The 19735-nt window shown below is 36.1% G+C and overlaps 6 pseudogenes; 1 reads left to right on the top strand and 5 right to left on the bottom strand.

The window, feature by feature from the left end:
* The first annotated feature begins 4897 nt into the window (after positions 1 to 4897).
* Positions 4898 to 9538, top strand: LOC121366307 (annotated as a pseudogene).
* A 585-nt stretch (positions 9539 to 10123) lies between these two features.
* Positions 10124 to 11154, bottom strand: LOC121366305 (annotated as a pseudogene).
* Positions 11155 to 11178: 24 nt separating this feature from the next.
* LOC121366304 lies at positions 11179 to 12254 on the bottom strand (annotated as a pseudogene).
* Positions 12255 to 12502: 248 nt separating this feature from the next.
* Positions 12503 to 13412, bottom strand: LOC121366308 (annotated as a pseudogene).
* Positions 13413 to 13453: 41 nt separating this feature from the next.
* LOC121366303 lies at positions 13454 to 14466 on the bottom strand (annotated as a pseudogene).
* Positions 14467 to 16098: 1632 nt separating this feature from the next.
* LOC121366302 lies at positions 16099 to 19420 on the bottom strand (annotated as a pseudogene).
* Between the last annotated feature and the right edge of the window lie 315 nt (positions 19421 to 19735).

The raw sequence follows: 19735 nt of genomic DNA, 5'->3' as shown, positions 1-19735 counted from the left end.
GCCAACCTCCAACTCTCTACCTTCTTTGATAACTTGTATCAGTATCAGATCACAATTACCATTATGCCTTTCTCTGGGATTTATTTAATGAAACATTGGTTGAATACGGAGTAATCTGTTGAATACGTCCATTATCAGTACATTGACACATATCAAAAGTCATGGATTACTATGTTATTTTATAGTCCTTTTGTCTATACAACTGAAAACATGAAAGATGAGATCATGAGCATATTAATATACATATAAATTACAAGCGATGGACAATACAATAGAAAGATAGACATGACAGTCATTAATAATAACAAAACAGGAATTTAAGTAGGAGGTTATGTAAACACTATATATTTATTCAACTCACCACATGCCCTCTCTCCGTGCTCCCCACAGATACAGTAAAATTCCCTCATTCTAATCTGTAAAACCAATAGTAAGTCATATGATAACCTTCACGAGAATCAGATACAAAAAGCCAGGTAAAAGAGAATCGGATGAAACCTACATTCAAAAAATGTAATAAAGTATAGTGTCAATAAACAGATATTGCAAGTCAATAATTCTCCTGTTCCCGTTACTTGTTCTCATGTCCAATTCTTAATTTAAGAGATACTATCAAAAACCATAAAATAAATCCTAATGTATTCTTTACAGAGAACTGGCAAAGTATACAAGCATAGAACAGAACAAAAAAAAAATTATTCATGTAGGCCTGATAAATAAAAGTGATGAACTTATTGAAGTCATTTAGTTTATTTCTTTATCAATTTTCAGTTGGCAACCCAAATTTACATATATAGTTTGCTTTTTCTGAATTAACTAATATACCTCCAGCTTGGGGGGGGGGACTAATTATTGTAATCCAAGTAATTCGTCACTCCGGGATGTGATGGCATCTTCTATTACCTTACTATGAAAAAAAATGTCACATCAATCACTGTATGATCCTGGACTAGAGAGAGAGAGAGAGAGCGAGAGAGTGCGAGAGAGAGAGGTCTGAGAGAGATCAGCACTTTGATTTGGATATCTATCAGGACAATCCCCTACCTCCTTCTTACGCCTGTACATTAATATCAATGGTCCATGATCACAATCACCAACCAGATGTTGTCTGATTTATTCCATGGTGTATTTGGTTAAAATCTCTGGAGTCTTCACAGTGGCAATACAATCTCCCCGGTATCATTAAACCAGATTAAAATGTCATAGAGATGACATCATTGGGAGAAGTTGATCTCTGCTTTATTGGTCGAGAGAACGCGATATAACAATTAGTAGGATTGTGACATTAATATATCATGTAACTCACTGGACACAACAAGACAAGCAAGCAAAAAACAAATGCAATTTTAAGCATCATGTAAAATTGAGGTGTGGCTCATTATAACAGAATAACAAAATTAATTAAAAATAAATTAAAAGAAATGAAAAAGGAAATATTTAATTGTTTCTATGCTTGTTAGACGACTAAAATCAAAAGATTGTCCCAGATCTATTGCAGTTATAGTTTTGTATAGTATGATGCTTATATGATCCTCCAATACTATAGCCATCAACCCGTAATTGTAGACCCATGTATGGAGTACATCAATTTTTTGTCTAACAACAGAAAGCAATTATTCTACAACCCACAGTAATTATGTTGACCTAACTTTACCTGTTTATATGCTATTCATTAACTGACCAGGTCACAATCTTTGTTATTTCCTTCTATCGATAACAACTGGTTTACAAAATTCAAATGACACCATTACAGAATAATCCTTACCTTTTAATTGTATCTTCCATCCGCTTACACAATCTCTTAGTGACTGTAGTATTTTCCTCTCCATTGTTTGACTACAATTCACTTCAATCTAAAACAGACAATTCATTATGAATAATATTATGGTATTATAATCTCATTATTAGCATTAAAATCTGGACTGACCAGCCATGGCTTAAAATCAGCAGTAATCATAATCAGCACAGATAGCATCAAAGGAGTTCTAGCAATTGATAAAGATATTTTATTGTTGTTGTATTTACTTACCTTTCTATCATTTATTCTTTCTTGTGATACTTGTAAAACAAAGATGATAATGGCTGCTTCATACCGGGAGATGATTCCTTCCCACTTATCTCCTTCATTAATACTTCTACAAATACTAGCATTCAGGTGTTGTTAAGATCACTGATTACCTGAGATGACTTTTGAAATGTGGTACTGTCCCACATATTTTCTGAAGGTAGCTCTGAAATCCCTGTCTTGTGAAATTGGCATATATTTTTGAACAGAGTTGTTTACACAAATGAATGCTCCTACAATAATAATAGTTAGTACATTATTAACATTTCTGTACAATAGTTTACGTGTCCAAACTTCTTTAAACTAAACAGTTGCGATGAGAACCGAATGTACAATCTTTAATACATCCACATAGTCAGTGGATTCCAGTCAGTCACAAGAAACCACTGAAGAATATCAAATTTGGTTGAACGAATTTAGAAGTGGGCGTTCTAAGTGCAAACATATTTCTAAATGTATTCAAAAATTGTCTTTACCAATATTTTTTGAATCACCCAACGACTCTCCTTCATTAAAATAGAAGGTTGAACAAAAAACTGCTCTATATCTTCCAAATGATCCATGCCTACTATGCCTACACAAAAGATACTGTAACTAACTTCTCCAATCTTAATTTTAAAAACCTCGTCCTCTTGATAATGCACCTGGCTTTATAATCCATATGTTTCTAATACCATCCATTGACAATTGAGGAAAATGATCTCCTAACTAATAAAAAGACATATAATGAAGATTTAATGTAATGGAATTAATGTTAATACCTCTATTAATAGCTCTTCAGCTCTCATTGCAGTGTTTGAAGAACATAACAAATTCCCATTATGGCTAAGATGACATATATATATACATATATATATATAATAATACACACACACCCACCACATATATATATAACACACTATTGGTGTGACTTACAAGACCAAATTATAGTACTGACTTAGTAGTGTTGACCATTCCTTTCTGTTAGCTGAGGATATCATAAAAATATAGACACTACAATAGTAATTTTACCGATTTTGTCTGTAATCCATCAATGTCACTATGATCTATTTGTGCCATTATGATCTCACATGCCTTGATTTGACAAGAGGACCACTTCTTCTGGGAACTAAAAGTTGATTGCTTTCCTCCTCTTTGCCTCGAGAAGCAGATGAAACAAGGTCGAGATGGTTGATTTGCTCTATTTACTGGAGTACTAGGTGCAGAGGTGGAGGTAGCTGAAGTGATGGAGATGTTAAAGGAGAAGGACAGTGCAAGCAATGTATGAAGTTATTGGTCACATAAACCTCTTTCGTGGCCAATGGATCATAATAGATGTGAGCTAACTGCTGGTTTATTTCACATGCTACAATCTTTAGGATATTAAAAGCCTGCTGTAAGTTGGTAGTCATTCTAATTCAGAGAATGACAATTAAAATGACATAATATACTCACTTACCTTTGAAAGATTCTTTGTCTGTTGAGAAGTTAGTAGATAACAGCGAGGAAAGAAAGTATCTGGATCATTAGTCTCTATACCAGGGCAAGTTCTGTAAGCTACTACATAGTCCAAACTATTGGAAAATGTGTCATAATAATACAAAATGATGACTGATAATAATAACCTTAGTGGTGAACCATGCTCCTGAAAAATGATTGACTATTTGTCTTTTTTGAGATACCTAGGAGCTACATCCCTTTCTTCTTAGTGACCCTATATAAAATTAGGTTCACTATTTCTGACTGCCCCCCCCTACACTGTAAGAGAGAGAGAGGGGGAGAAAGAAGTGCATTGTGCCATAACTAAATTCCTACCAACATAATATTCTTCATCCACTTCTTCCTCAACTTTCACTCTCAACTCTCTGAGATATTATCATCAGCGCAGTCATCACATATATCATTGTCTTCATCACCATCACTGTCACAATGTTATCTTCATTCTTTTTATGTGTTATTTGCTGTTATGATGATCTATTTCAATCCATCCTCTACTCCCTGGAGGGCTTTACGTATAGTCTGATAACCCCTTAATATGGAAAATTTTCTTACACTACAGGAAAACACTATAATATCATGCTATAACACAAGTCACTTACTCTTGTTGCTTTCTCTGCCATAACACTTTAACACGTCGGACACGATCAGCCTCATTAAGTGATTTGAATTCTACTTGGAGTAGTCCCTGATAATTATGTAATGTTGACTTTATACCAATTTGTTTACTAGTGTTTTGGATAATGGAGAACATTTTGATAAAGAACCTGAATTAATTTTTAAGGATGATCCAACTGACTCTTGACGTAAGAGAAGCTTAGAAGAGATAGATACTGGAAGAGCTGGTGCAGTTGTGACTTCGGCCATGTTTTTCTTAGACTTTGCTGTTGTTTGACATTGGGGATCTTCATTAAGTGTGGATAGCTTTGCTGCTTTAATTGAAGAAGGACTGATGTCAGATGAAGGAGAATGAGATGTTGCTTTATTATTCTGTTTTTGTGTTAATTTTTGAGGTGGACTAAGTGCTTCATCAATCTATAGTACCAATAACTAACAATAACATAACATATATACCACTAACCATTTCTGCTTTCTAGTCAAATGTTGTTGCTCTATCCAAAATCAGTGTCAAGTTTCTGAACTATACGAGTACTTTTGTTTAACACACGAGGCTTAAAAGTTTACTCAGAATAAATTCTGCTTTTTTCATGGCTGTCATTGTGGCTGCTCGCATCTTGTATCTCTTGAAGTTTGCCTGCTCGCCTCTTGGGCTAATTTTTAAGACTCATTGCATTTAATTTTGGAGAAAATGTGAGATTAGCATCATAATATTGTGTTGTTTCTTGCCTCCATCAGAGAGTCTGTCACAAGTGGTTGATGGTCTTCTGGAACTTTGGTTAGCCAATTTGAGAGATGATGGATTGAGTTTAGGTCGGAAAGTAAGTTTTTTTCGAATTGATGTATTAATTTACGACAGCAGGATGGCTTCTCTTTTTTTTCGGCATTCACATGAAGATAAAGTGGAGAATTGTTGAGAAAGAACTTTTGGCCATTGCAGTCCTATTTTTATGTGGTTATCTACTTCTTCGTCTGTGTAAACGTGATTAGCATCTATACTTTGAGGATATGGTTTCTCTGGCCGTTCAGATAAAGTTGCATTACGGCTAGCACATAGTCTTTGCCTTGCAAACAGGGGAAACCAGATGCTGATATAGGACGAGGACAAGCGCATAAAGTTTGATAATTCACTTGACGAATTACAGTAGCTCGAATTAGGAGATGATCCAAAGTGTGTCAAAACAGCCATTTTGGAGCTTTAAAGGGTCGTTAGTTGATTATTGATTTTATTAATTGGACATCACTTGCATATCACTTCTTGTGCATTGTTGAAGTCGTCAAAAAAGAAGGACGTTGTGTGTCTGTTGTCAAGGTGATGTTTATTTTTCGCCAAAGACTCAGACCAGTTCCGATAGTATGAGTATGAGCGCGGACTCAAGAATTGAAGGCGTGTCTGTTATTGTTGTAGGGAGCTCCTGTGTAAACGATCATTTTGCAAATCGGCATAAAAGATGTCTTTTGCTTGGTCTCTTGCAAGATTATCCCATTAGGAGATCGTCTGTAGCACTATCTCATTGCTTTTCACTGATCATTGTAATCAGGGTTATGTTCTAGACCGTTTTCAACATCTTCTTTTCTGGGAAAGATTTACGTATTGCCATAATTTGGTCAATCTGTCCTTTGGACAAGAAGTATACAACCTCTTTACAAAGACAAGGAAAGAACATTGTTGGTGTGTTTACTGTCCCTGATCAAAATGGACGTCCTGATCCTTTAGCTGCTCAGGCAGAGAAAGATGGTGTTGCAAGTGTTCAAATTTGAAAAATGGAGGAAAAAGGTGGTATTTAAGGAATTGATAATAAATTGCTAATCTCTCTCTCTCTCTTCTCTCTCTAGGTCAACTTCTCCCAATGTCTATGAGCAGTATAAAAGTGTACAAGCTACTCTCAATGTCTTGACATTTTGTACTCAATTTTATTCCTATGGAAGTCATTGATGCAGCTGAAGAAGCTCCCATTATTTATCATCCTTCTATTTTACCTAACATCGTGGTGCCTCAGCTATTAACTGGACATTAATGGGGAGATCATCAAGCTGGATTCACTATATTCTGGGCAGATGATGGTCTTGATACAGGCCCTATCTTATTACAGCGACTCATGTGATGTCGACATTATGATACAGTTGACACTCTTATAAACCGATTTCTCTCCTGAAGGTGTTCGAGCTATGGTAAGTATAATTTGTTAAAGACCTATTATGATATTTGCTATTAGGGAGAAGCAGTAAAATTAATAGAGGAAGGGAAAGCACCTCGTATTGTTCAGTGGGAAGGTGGAGCTACTTATGATAAATTTGTGGCAAAAGAAGAACTTGCAAAGGTTATGCTTCTATATTAATTTAGGCTTTATAATAATGTTATGTTCACAGATCAATTGGGAACAACCTGCACTTACTGTACATAATTTATTCGTGGAAATGACAAGGTAAATTACTAAAACAGACATTATAATTTCCTTATTTATAATGTCCTAGGTTCCAGGAGCAAATGGACTACAATTGATGGACAAAGTTAGAGCATACACAAATAATTTAAGACATTGTCTTTATACTGTAGAAAGGTTACTTCTTATGGATCTACTTTCATTGATGATCGGTGTCCTGTTGTTGGGAGGGAAGTTACAATAAAAGGGCTAAAAGTCCACTGTCATTACTCTGAATGGAGGTAGCCTATTGTAAAGATGGGAAAAAGATCTGTGTCACTCAACTCCAATTAGAAGATGACGATGATCCCTGCAACTCAATGGGGTAAAGAGGAGAAAGGTGGAAAGTTAGAATTAAGTCCTGAAGAGGAAGCTTTAAAAGAACACATCAGAGGTTAGTGAGATAACTAATTAACAAACTTTATAGTTTGAAATTCAATGACAGAGTATTTGGGGTGGTATTCTCAGTTCTAGCAATGTTGAAGATCAAACTGATTTCTTTAAGGCTGGAGCTTCTTCAATGGATGGATTGTTACTAGGTATGCTATGAATGCTAATTACAAGTAATTTGTTGATATGTTCTCTTTAGACTGATTGAAGAGGTACGAGAACTATGTGATGTTACTATGACTACTGACAATGTGTACCATGACTCCAAAGTATATTGTGTATTGTTCTAGTTCACTATGTCACTTCATTGCATATAGATTTGATGAATTCATTCATCATGTGATACTGGAGAAGAGAGGAACAGGCTTTGAAACAAACTTTGAGTATGATTCTGTAAGGATTGTTTATAGTTTATAATGCTTTTATTATGATAAATTAGGTGATTATTGAAGCTAATGGGAGGAAATTCAATGTCCCCATCAATACTTATTAATGGAGAGTTTATTAATTCTTCGGGACGTACTTATAATTCTATCAATCCAGCTGATGAGACTGTGAGATCTAGTTTATTATATGTTATGTTATAAATGACTTGTTAGGTTATCTGACAGTGGAGTCAGCTTCTAAATGAAGATGTAGATAAAGCTGTAGGAGCTGCTAAAGTGAAGATGGTTTATTAAATATTGTTCTAACATGTCTGTGCATTTAGTATGCTTTTTTGAAGAAGGAGAATGGGGTAAAATGAATGCTCGTGACAGAGGAAAACTCATGTACAAGTAAGTGAGTTAAAGTCTCACTGTAGTAGTATATGTCTCTGTATTAGACTGGCTGATCTGAATGAAGAGCACAAAAGAAAGAACTAGCTACCCTGGAGAGTGTGGACTCAGGTGCAGTTATACATTGGCTCTTAAGACACATATTGGGTTCTCTATGGATTGTATTCGCTATTTTGCTGGATGGTGTGACAAAAATCAGGTATTTGACTATATTAATCCTTCTTTATGTTTAATGTGTGTCTCTCTTTCAGGGCCAAACTATTCCTATTAATCATGCTAGACTAACAGGAACCTCTCTTACACTTAAGAAAGAACCTATTGGTAAATAAGAACCTATTCACTTCACATTATAGTGCACATTAGGGTCTGTGGTATTGTAATCCATGGACTTATCCTCTTATGATGCTTGCTGGAAATGAGTCCCTGCCTTGCTGCAGGAAATCTGTAGTCCTCAACCAGCTGAGGTGTCATGTATAATGCCTAATCAAATTAATGACTATAATGTATGTTCTCAGGTGACTCCGCTAAACTGCTCAAAGTTGACAGAGCTACTGTACGAGCAGTTTTCCAAAAGGTGTATTAATATATTACAAGGCAAAGGTGAGCAAAACTAGTTACAACTGCAGTGTTATTTGGTGTGTCTTTAAAGGTCTATCATTTGGTCAAGCATTATGTGATCATATGGATGTTAGAAAGATTGGAGTTTCAACTGGTTCCAACTGAATTGGCAAAGGCATTATGAAGAGGTGTTGTAGACAGTAATGTTTCTCTCATTATTTTTATCTTTCTAGTTGTGCTGAGAGTAATGCTAAAACTGTATCTCTTGAACTTGGAGGAACAGTCCCCATTGATTATTTTTGGTGACAGTGATCTAGACAAAGTGTCAGGGGGGGGGACAGGGTAAGATCACTGTTATTAACTTATCTGTAATAGTCACTTTACATTAGTCCCTTGGAGCTGTCTTTTTGAACAAAGTGTGAGAACTGTATGTGCTGCTTGCCGAATCTTTGTAGGAGAGATCAATACATGACAGTTCTTAGAGAGAGTAATAGAGGCAGTCAAGAAAATGAAATTAGGAGACCACTAGATCGCTCTGTTGCCATGGACCACAAAACCCACAAGTAATCAGTTATATGTAGCAGTTTATCACTGTATTTGTGACACTATAGAGCTCATCTTGACCGTCTATTAAAGTACATTGAAGTAGGTGTTCAAGAAGGAGCCACTGTGCTTATGGAGGGAAAAAGATTACCACGTCATGGTGACTTCATTATGTCTGACTTATTATATTGTGTGTTTTGATTCAGGGTACTTTTGGAGCCTACAATATTTACTATGTCGAGACACATGATGTTAGCAAAAGAAGAGAGTTTTTGGACCATTGGATGATAGTATCTGTATTTGAAAATGGGGTCAGTTACTCTAACCATGTATTTATTCATTCATTTTTTATGCAAAGGGATGTTGATGTGTAATACGTCGAGCTAATGCTACGAATTCGGTAGCCTTCAGGTGTTTTTACCGAGATATTACCAAAGTCAGAACTAATATTGTTGTTTAATTCATTCAATTATTGTCTTGTAGGGCAATGTATGTGAGTGGATAAATTCAAGCAGGAGAACAATGTTTCGTTAACTGTTATAACAAAACTGATTCTGCTGCTCAATTTGGAGGATTTAAAGCAATCTGGATTTGGAAAAGATTTAGTTAATGAAGGCAATGAATTCTCAATGAATTTTTTTTCTTTCAAAGGTGAAGAAGCTCTTAATGATACCTCGAACCCAAAGTGATCACTTTGGAGTACTTCTAACTTTTTAATAGCAGTATGTACGTAGATCAAGTATATTATACGTTGTGATACATTGTTTCAGTATATTTTTGTTATTATCTTTATATATAAGTATTAAGGCTTTGTATTATATCAAGCTATTACCTTGTCATCACTATAAAACCTTTGAGTTTTATTAGAATTAAAGATTAGTTTTTTATCAATTCAATATGTTTAACTCAAGCATACTATGAAAAATGATATTATATTTTTAATGTTATATATTTATAGTCTTTATACTAATGGATGAAGGATAAATTTCTCATTTAAACTGGAATAGAATGCTAGTAGGAAAAGTAGTAGTGATTATATTTACTATAATAAACATACATTATCATTCCAGTGTTTAGGTCAAACACATAACAAACCTATTTTATTTATAATAGGAACTATAGTTACTATTAAAATACTCAACACTTAGTCTTTTAATAATATATTTTTTAAAGTGATTAAAATTTCTAATGAAGACTAAAAATAAGACACTAAAAAATAGATATAAATATAAATTATGAAAGAGACCTATAAAGAATAAAATATCAGAGTTTATTTATTGTGTGTTGGAATTAGATTCGTCAATAGCATTTTCCTCTTTAAGAGCTTTTTCCATATCCACTAGAATTTTGCTCCATTCAATCACTTTTGGTACTAACTCCACTTCAGAAAATCCAAGACGATCAGAATTGGATATATCAAAAAAACCGTTGGATGATGCAGTATCAAACTCCTCCTGTTCGCTCTTTTGAAGTCGAAGACTCTTCAATATTGAACCAAAACGTTCATCTTGCTCAGCAGAGGTAATTTCACATGGACACCAGCTCTTGGACCAGTACCAAGGTTTAGATGGACATGTAAGAACTAACCAGGGTGTTCGTTTTTTTTTTTTTTTTTTGTATTTTTTGTTCCACATAAAAGCATGATTAGCTTATTTGTAGCAAGCCTCCACTTTGTTGAGCCCTTCACAAAAATCTTGAAAAACACTCTTTTCATTGTTGCCTCCTTTCTGCATAGAAATGACACGGGTGTGATCTCTTCATTGATCCCACAAAGAACATTTTTTTTCTCATTATGCCAAATTCCACGCGCATCAGGCCAATCACGGTGCCATACACGAGAGCTAGGAGAAAGGGTGAGACAGGTTGGTCAAATAGAAGTGGTCATCAATGAGCTGTTGTTGTTCCTCTTGGTCATTTGTACTTAGAGGATAAAAACTTTCCTTGAAAGACACCATCTAGAGAATTAAGTGCAGATGTAACAATCCTTCTCTACTTCTCGTCGTTCCTGCTCTTGAACAGAAGGTTGTAAAAGAGAATCCAACGAATGCTTCGACCATTACGAACTCTTGAGAAAGAGAACATAGTTGGGGTCAAGATTGTCTCATCCTTTTAGCTTGTTTGCATCTAAGAAGTCATTCATGTGCATATCTGTCTTTTTTTAGCCATTATGTCTTGACTCACAACAGGATCAAATAGATCAGCAAACACTTCATAGGAATTCTTCAATCACAGCTACCATACCCACTGTCATAATGAATGGGTGACCAGGATTATCAACACCAGTTTGGATTGCTCGGTCGAGGTAAATCCATTTGGTGTTTAAGTGGTGCTAACCTTGGCAATATATTTCAGGAGTCAAGCATTTGGCCCATCCAGTTATTGTGTGAGGAGAGATCTGGATAGTTGGGGGCTTGGTAATTTTTCCTGGTCCTGGTATAAGGCTATCAATCAGTAGCCTCTTTTCTAAGGTCTTTTCCATTCCACTAGAATTTTGACTCCATCAATCACTTGTTGTACTAACTCCACTTCAGAAAATCCACGACGATCAGAATTGGATATATCAAAAACACCGTCTGATGATGCAGTATCAACTCCTCCTGTTCATCTCTTTTGAAGTGAAGACTCTTCATATTGAACCAAAACGTTCATCTTTGCTCAGCAGAGGTAATTTCACATGGACACCCGCTCTTAGACCAGTACAAGGTTAGATGACATGTGAGAATATAACCAAGGTGTTCGTTCCACATAAAAGCATGATTAGCTTCTTTTATGCAGCCTCCACTTGTTGAGCCTTCACAAAATCTGAAAACACTTCTTTCATGTTGCCTCCTTCTGCATAGAAATGACACGGGTGTGATCTTCTTCATTGATCCACACAAAGAAAATTCTTTTCTTCATTATGCCAAAGTCACGAGCCATCAGGCCAATCACGTGCATACGAGAAGCTAGGAGAAGAGGGGAGACAGGTTGGTCAAAAGGAAGTGGTACATCAATGAGCTGTTGCTGTTCTCTTCGGTCATTTTACTTAGAGGATAAACTTTCCTTGGAAAAACACCATCTAGAGATTTAAGTGCAGATGTAACAATCTTCTCTACTTCTCGTCTTTCTGCTCTTGAACAGAAGGGTGGTAAAGAGGAATCCACGAAGGCTTCGACCAGTACGAACTCTGAGGAAAGAACATAGTGGAGTCAAGATTGTCTCCTACTTTTAGCTTGCTTGCATCTAAGTCAGTCATGTGCCTATCGTGCTTTTTATAGCCATTATGTCTTGATCAATAACAGGATCAAAATGATCAGCAAACACTTCATAGGATTCTTCATCACCAGCTACCATACCCACTGTCATAATGAATGGGTGACCAGGATTATCAACACCAGTTTGGATGCTCGGTCGGGGTAAATCCATTTTGGTGTTTTAAGTGGTGCTAACTTGGCATATATTTAGGAGTCAAGCATTTGGCCATCCCAGTTATTGTGTGAGGAGAGATTGGATAGTTGGGGTGGTGCTTGATAATTTTTCATGTCCTGGTATAAGGGCTATCAATCAGTAGCTCTTTTCTAAGGTCTTTTCCATATCCACTAGAATTTTGACTCATCAATAACTTGTTGTACTAACTCACTCAGAAAATCCAAGACGATTCAGAATTGGATATATCAAAAAACACCGTCTGATGATGCAGTATCAACTCCTCCTGTTCCTCTCTTTTGAAGTCGAAGGGGGGCTCTTCAATATTGAACCAAACGTTATCTTTGCCTCAGCCAGAGGTAATTTACCATGGACACCAGCTCTAGACAGTACCAAGGTTAGATGGACATGTAAGAACATAACCAAGGTGTTGTTCCACATAAAAGCATGATTAGCTTCTTTTATGCAAGCCCCACTTTGTTGAGCCCTTCACAAAATCTTGAAAACACTTTTTCATGTTGCCTCCTTTCTGCATAGAAATGACACGGGTGTGGATCTTCTTCATTGATCCACACAAGAAAATTCTTTTCTTCATTATGCCAAATTCCACGAGCATCAGGCCAATCAACGTGCCATACGAGAAGCTAGGAGAAGAGGAGAGAACAGGTTGTCAAATAGGAAGTGGTCATCAATGAGCTGTGCTGTTCCTCTTCAGTATTTTACTAAGAGGATAATACTTCCTTGGAAAACACCATTCTAGAGAATTAAGTGCAGAGTAACAATCTTCTCTACTTCTCGTCTTTCTGCTCTTGAACAGAAGGGTGGTAAAGAGAATCCACGAATGCTTCGTCCGGTACGGACTATTGAGGAAGAAGTAGTTGGATCGAGATCATCACCTCCTGTAGCTTACTTGCGCTAGGTCTGTTTTGTGCTTATCAGACTTTTTGAAAACCATTGTGACGTGCTTCAATAACAGGATCAAATAGATCAGCAAACATTCATAGGATTCTCATCACCAGCAACCCATGCCCCTGTGCATGAGAATGGGTGACCAGGATTATCAACACAGTTTGGATTGCTCTATTGAGAGTAAATCCATTTGGTGTTTTGAGGGAGGGCTAATTTCAAAAATATGTCAATAATCAGACATTTGGCCATCAGTTGTTGTGTGAGAAAGATCAGGGTAGTCGGCAAGGACACTAAAATTCTCTTGTAACTTGCCAGGTAGCAGTCGGTAAATTACTTTGATTATTTTCAAAGGCATTTTTCCATAGAATTAGCAGCTCAACGCCATCAATGACTTTCTGGACTATACAACTTCTGAAAAAACCTAGACGGTCCCATATTAGAGAATATCATAGATGCCTCCAACAGAGCAGTATCAACTCCTCCAATCCTCTGGTCTGCAGTGCAAGCCTTATTATCTCTTGAAAGAAAGAAACTTTACTTAACAGTGGTAAATTGGTCACATGAAACCAGCTCTTAGACCAGTACCAAGGTTAGATGGACATGTAAGAACATAACCAAGGTGTTCGTTCCACATAAAAGCATGATTAGCTTCTTTATGCAAGCCTCCACTTTGTTGAGCCCTTCACAAAATCTTGAAAACACTTCTTTCATGTTGCCTCCTTTCTGCATAGAAATGACACGGGTTGTGATCTTCTTCATTGATCCACACAAAGAAAATTCTTTCCTCATTATGCCAAATTCCACGAGCATCAGGCAATCACGTGCCATACGAGAAGCTAGGAGAAGAGGAGAGACAGGTTTGTCAAATAGGAAGTGGTTCATCAATGAGCTGTTGCTGTTCCTCTTCGGTGCATTTTCACTTAGAGGATAATACTTTCCTTGGAAAACACCATCTAGAGAATTAAGTGCAGATGTAACAATTTCTCTACTTCTGTCTTTCTGCTCTTGAACAGAAGGGGTGGTAAAGAGAATCCACGAATGCTTCGTCCAGTACGAACTCTGAGGAAAGAAACATAGTTGGGGTCAAGATGTCTCCTCCTTTTAGCTTGCTGCATCTAAGTCAGTCGTGTGTTATCTGTCTTTTTATAGACATTATGTCTTTGACTCAATAACAGGATCAAATAGATCAGCAAACATTCATAGGATTCTTCATCACCAGCTACCATACCCACTGTCATGATGGAATGGGTGACCAGGATTATCAACACCAAGTTTGGATTGCTCGGTCGAGGGTAAATCCATTTGGGTGTTAAGTGGTGCTACTTGGCATATATTTAGGAGTCAAGCATTTGGCCATCCAGTTATTGTGTAGGGAGAGATCTGGGTAGTTTTCTTTAACACCCAACACCTTTGTTCTATAGCAGAAAAAGTTGACATATAATTATTATACTTTTAGAGTCTACAGCATAAAACTATACTGTCTAATACTTATAACTGTCAACACACTGTTGTTTGACTACCTAAAAGTACATGCACATAGTTACTTACGCATTTTGCTTGGCTTTGGATGACCGACTGTGCAAATACAAAAGAGATAATATTATAAAAATAAAATAATAGTGGCAAATAGAAATATTATCCATGCATTTGCGCTGGGGGTGTAGCTTACCTTTTGCAACAGAACTGGGTGGGGCTGATGGAGTTGAACTACGCATCCCATGTTGTCGTCCTGAAGTTTGCTATCGCTAAGATTACTTTTATTTTTAAAGGAAAGAAAGGCTTTTACTTAAAAAGTGAAACCAACGCCCAAACTTTTAGACGGCAAATTTGTGAACGCTCAGTCACATGACAACAGAAAATTATCAATACTGTTTACAAATCGGTGTTAGCGTGAATTGGGGATATAGTCAGCGGTAGAGCGCTCGCTTTGCATGCGAGAGGCCTCGGGTTCGAACCACGATATCTCCATTTCCTTTTTTTTTATATAAAACAATATTCACATCTCTGTCGTGTTTCAATTATTTCTAAATTGTCAACTATAATACACATTGAAAAAATGATTCCAACAAAAAAACGATAGGCAAGTTGCTTATCTGTATTGTGGCATTAATACATTAAAATAAACAAGCGTTTCTGCTCAACGTTTTGTTCCATATTCAATGGTAACACTTTAATACGAAGATATTCATGAAGAGCTTTTCTCCTGAAAAATGTGCAATAAATATTATCAAAAAATAGAAATTAAAGTACCTAAATCTTTTCCAAATCCAGATTGCTTAAATCTCCAAATGGAGCAGCAGAATCAGTTTTGTTATAACAGTTAACAAAACATGTTCCTGCTTGAATTTTATCACTAACATACATTGCCTACAAGACAATGTTGAATGAATTAACAACCAATATTAGTCTGACTTTGTTAATATCTCGAGTAAAAAACACTGAGGCCTAAGCCGAATTCAGTAGCATTAGCATCGGTATTACACCATCAACATCCCTTGCATAAAAAAAATGAATGAATAAATAATGATAGAGAACTGACCATTTTCAAATACAGATACTATATCAATGGTCCAAACTTCTTTCTTTTTGCTAACATAATGTGATCTTCAACATCAGTAAAATATTGTAGGCTCAAAAATACCCTGATCAAAAAATCACACAATATAATAGAGTCAGACACATAAATGAAGTCACCATGACGTGGTAATCTTTTCCCTCCATAAGCAAGAGGGGGCTCCTTCTTGAAACACCCTACTTCAATGTACTTTAATAGACTGTCAAGATGAGCTCTATAGTGTCACAAATACAGTGATAAACTTCATACAATAAACTGATACTTGTGGTTTTTGTGGTCATGTCCATGAGCAACAGAGCGATTCTAGTGGGTCTCCTATTTTCATTTTCTTGACTTCTCTATTACTCTTCTAAGAACTTGTCATGTGTTGATCTCTACTACAAAGATTCGGCCAGCAGCAATACAGTTCTCACCTTGTTAAAAAAGACAGCTCCAAGGGACCTAAGGTAAAGTGACTATTACAGATAATGTTAATAACAGTGACCTTTACCTGTCTGACAGCTTTGTCTAGATCACTGTCACCAAAAATAATCAATGGTGACTTTCCTCCAAGTTCAAGAGATACACGTTTAGCATTACTCTCAGCACAACTAGAAAGATAAAATAATGAGAGAAACATTACGGTCTACAACACCTCTTCATAATGCCTTTGCCAACTTCATGTGAACAGTGAATCCAATCTTTCTAAATCCATATGATCAATAATGCTTGACCAAATAATAGATCCTTAAAGAACACACAATATAACACTGCAGTTGTAACTAGTTTGCTCACCTTTGCTGGTAAATATATAATAAACCTTTGGAAAACCTGCTCGTAAGATAGCTCTGCAAACTTTGAGCAGTTAGAGGAGTCACCTGGGAACACATGTCACAGTCATTAATTGATGAGAATATTATACTCAGTACCTGAGCTGGTTTGAGGACTACAGTATTTCCAGCAGCAAGGCAGGGACTCAATTCAGGGCAAGCATCATAAGAGGATAATTCCATGGGATTACAATACACAGACCCTAATGTGCACTATAATGTGAAGTGAATAGGTTTGATTATTACCCAATAGGTTCTTTCTTAGTGTAAGAGAGGTTCTGTTAGGTCTAGCATGATTAATAGGAATAGTTTTGACCCTGAAAGAGAGAACACACATTAAACATAAAGAAGGATTAATATAGTCAAAATACCTGGATTTTGTCACACCATCAGCAGCAAATAGCGAATACAATCAATAGAGAACCCAATATGTTCTTAAGAGCCAATGTATAAACTGCACTGAGTCCACACTCTCCAGGGTAGCTAGTTCTTCTTGTGGCTCTTCCATCAGATCAGCCAGTCTAATTACAGAGACATATATATACAGTGAAGACTTTAACTCACTTACTTGTACAGAGTTTTCTCTGTCACGAGCATTCATTTTACCCATTCTCCTTCTTCAAAAGCATACTAAATGCACAGACATGTCAGAACAATATTAATAAACTCATCTCACTTAGCAGCTCCTACAGCTTTATATACATTCCTTAGAAAGCTGACTCCACTGCACAGATAACTAACAAGTCATTTATAACATAACATATAATAACTAGATCTAACAGTCTCATCAGCAGGATGATAGAATTATAAGTACGTCCCCATGAAGAATTAATAAACTCTCCATAAAAAGTAATTGATGGGGACATTGAATTTCCTCCCATAGCTTAATAGTACATAATTTATCATGATAGGAACATTAAAATCAACAGCAGTATATTCTCACAGATCAAACTCAAATTTATCAGTTACCCCTCCTCCTCTCTGCTTTGTAAAAACTGGTCTAATGAAATCATCAACCTATAATAATCATAGTATCATCACAATGGCTGAAAAGAATAAGAATACCTGGTATTCATGTACACTTCATCAGTAGATAATCCCCAGCACTAGCTTGTAAAACTTCTTCAATTAATTGATATTAAACAATTTCTATACTAACCTTTAATGCATACTATTTACTGGAACATCCATCGAAGAAGCTCAGCCTTAAAGAAATCAGTTTGATTTTACAACATTGCTAGAACTGAGAATACCACCCAAAATACTCTGTCATTGAAATTCAAACTATAAAGTTTGTTAATAGTTATTCCCACTAACTCTGATGTGTTCTTTAAAGCTTCCTCTTCAGGACTTAATTCTAACTTTTCCACTTTCTCCTCTTACCCCATTGAGTTGCAGGGATCATACGTCCATCTTCTAATTGGAGGTTGAGTGACACAGATCTTTTTCCCATCTTTACAATAGGTACCATCCCATTCAGAGTAATGACCAGCTGGACTTTCTAGCCCTTTATGTAAACTTCCTCTCCCCAACAACAGGACACACGATCATCAATGAAAGTAGATCCATAGAGAGTAACTTTCTACAAATAGAGACAATGTCTTAAAATTATTTGGTTGTATGCTCTAACTTGTCCATCAATTGTAGTCCATGCTCCTGGAACTGTAATAGCAATGAAAAATTATAGAAAACAAAACAAAATGCAGAAAAAAAACAAGGACTATAACTGTAAAAATTGTTGAGAGATTATTTTGTGGTGCTGGTATTGCATCAAAATACTAAGGTTTACATAATGTTAAAATACTAAAAGTTGCCAGTAGCTATTGATGCTGTCAACCTTTATTGGTTGCTTTTCAACTGTCCAAACAACTACAGATAAAACTTTGTGAGTGGAAATAATTGTATATAAATACAACACAGTCATTAGGGGCATCATGCCCCACCAAACTGCTAGGTAAACAAAAGCATTTTCAGTAAAAGTGGTAATACATTACTTTGTCGTTTTCCACGAATAAAATATGTACTACAATTGCAGCTTGATCCCAAATTTATCTATAAAAACAGTTTGACACAAGTAAAAATGTGCTTATATTAGAAACCTCAGCCTGAGATTCTTAGTCCCATTTTTCATCGTAAGTTGCTAACTTCCACTGAACAATACGAGGTGCTTTCCCTTCTCTATTAATTTTACTGCTCTCCCTAATAGCAAATATCATAATAGGTCTTAAACAAATTCATACTTACCATAGCTCGAACACTTCAGGGGAAGAGAAATCGGTTATAAAGAGTGTCAACTGTATCATTAATGTCGACATTCCCATGATCGCTGTAATAAGATAGGGCCCTGTATCAAGACCATCATTGCCAGAATATAGTGAATCCAGCTTGATGATCTCCCTCCATTAATGTCCAGTTAATGGCTGAGGCACCACGATGTTTAGGTAAAATAGAAGGATGATAAATAATGGAGCCTTTTCAGCTGCATCAAATGACTTCCATAGGAATAAAATTGAGTACAAAATGGCAAGACATTGAGAGTAGCTTGTACACTTTTATAATGATCATAGACATTTGGGAGAAGTTGACCTAGAGAGAGAGAGAGAGATAGAGAGAGAGAGAGAGAGAGACGAGAGAAGAGAGAAAGAGATTTGCAACAGTATTGTTTGAAAAAAAGACAAGACTTTTTGTCTCCATCTTTGAAATTTGAAAACTTGCACACCATCTTTCTCAGCTTGAGCAGCTAAAGGATCAGGACGGCCATTTTGATCAGGGACAGTAAACACACCAAAAATGTTCTTTCCTGTTCTAAAAAGTTGATACACTTCTTTGCCAAAGAGAGATTGGCCAATAATGGAATACGTAACTCCTTTTTTCTATGATCAGCAAGATATCTAATTTATTTACTTAATCAATTAATAATTGGTAGTAGTAAATAACAGCGAGGATTTTTTTTCTACTGTTTGTAGCATGTTTATTCCGGAAAATACTACTTAGCAGGTTCGTTAGACTCCATTGGACCGTTAGACGCCATTACTTGATCATGTGGAGATGACTGTATATATTATAGCACTAGTAAAACTGGTCAATCTGGTTTGCAAACAAGAATTTAACAAAAACACGCCTTCCATCACCACTTTGAATTTACTATATCAACAAAGAGCTCTATTGTTTTTTCCTCCGGACTTCAC

Source organism: Gigantopelta aegis, unplaced genomic scaffold (assembly GCF_016097555.1).
Source record: "Gigantopelta aegis isolate Gae_Host unplaced genomic scaffold, Gae_host_genome ctg5276_pilon_pilon, whole genome shotgun sequence".
NCBI classification, from domain to species: Eukaryota; Metazoa; Mollusca; class Gastropoda; order Neomphalida; family Peltospiridae; genus Gigantopelta; species Gigantopelta aegis.
The sequence above is the reverse complement of the archived record's forward strand: the minus strand, read 5'-3'. Positions and strand labels throughout refer to the sequence as shown.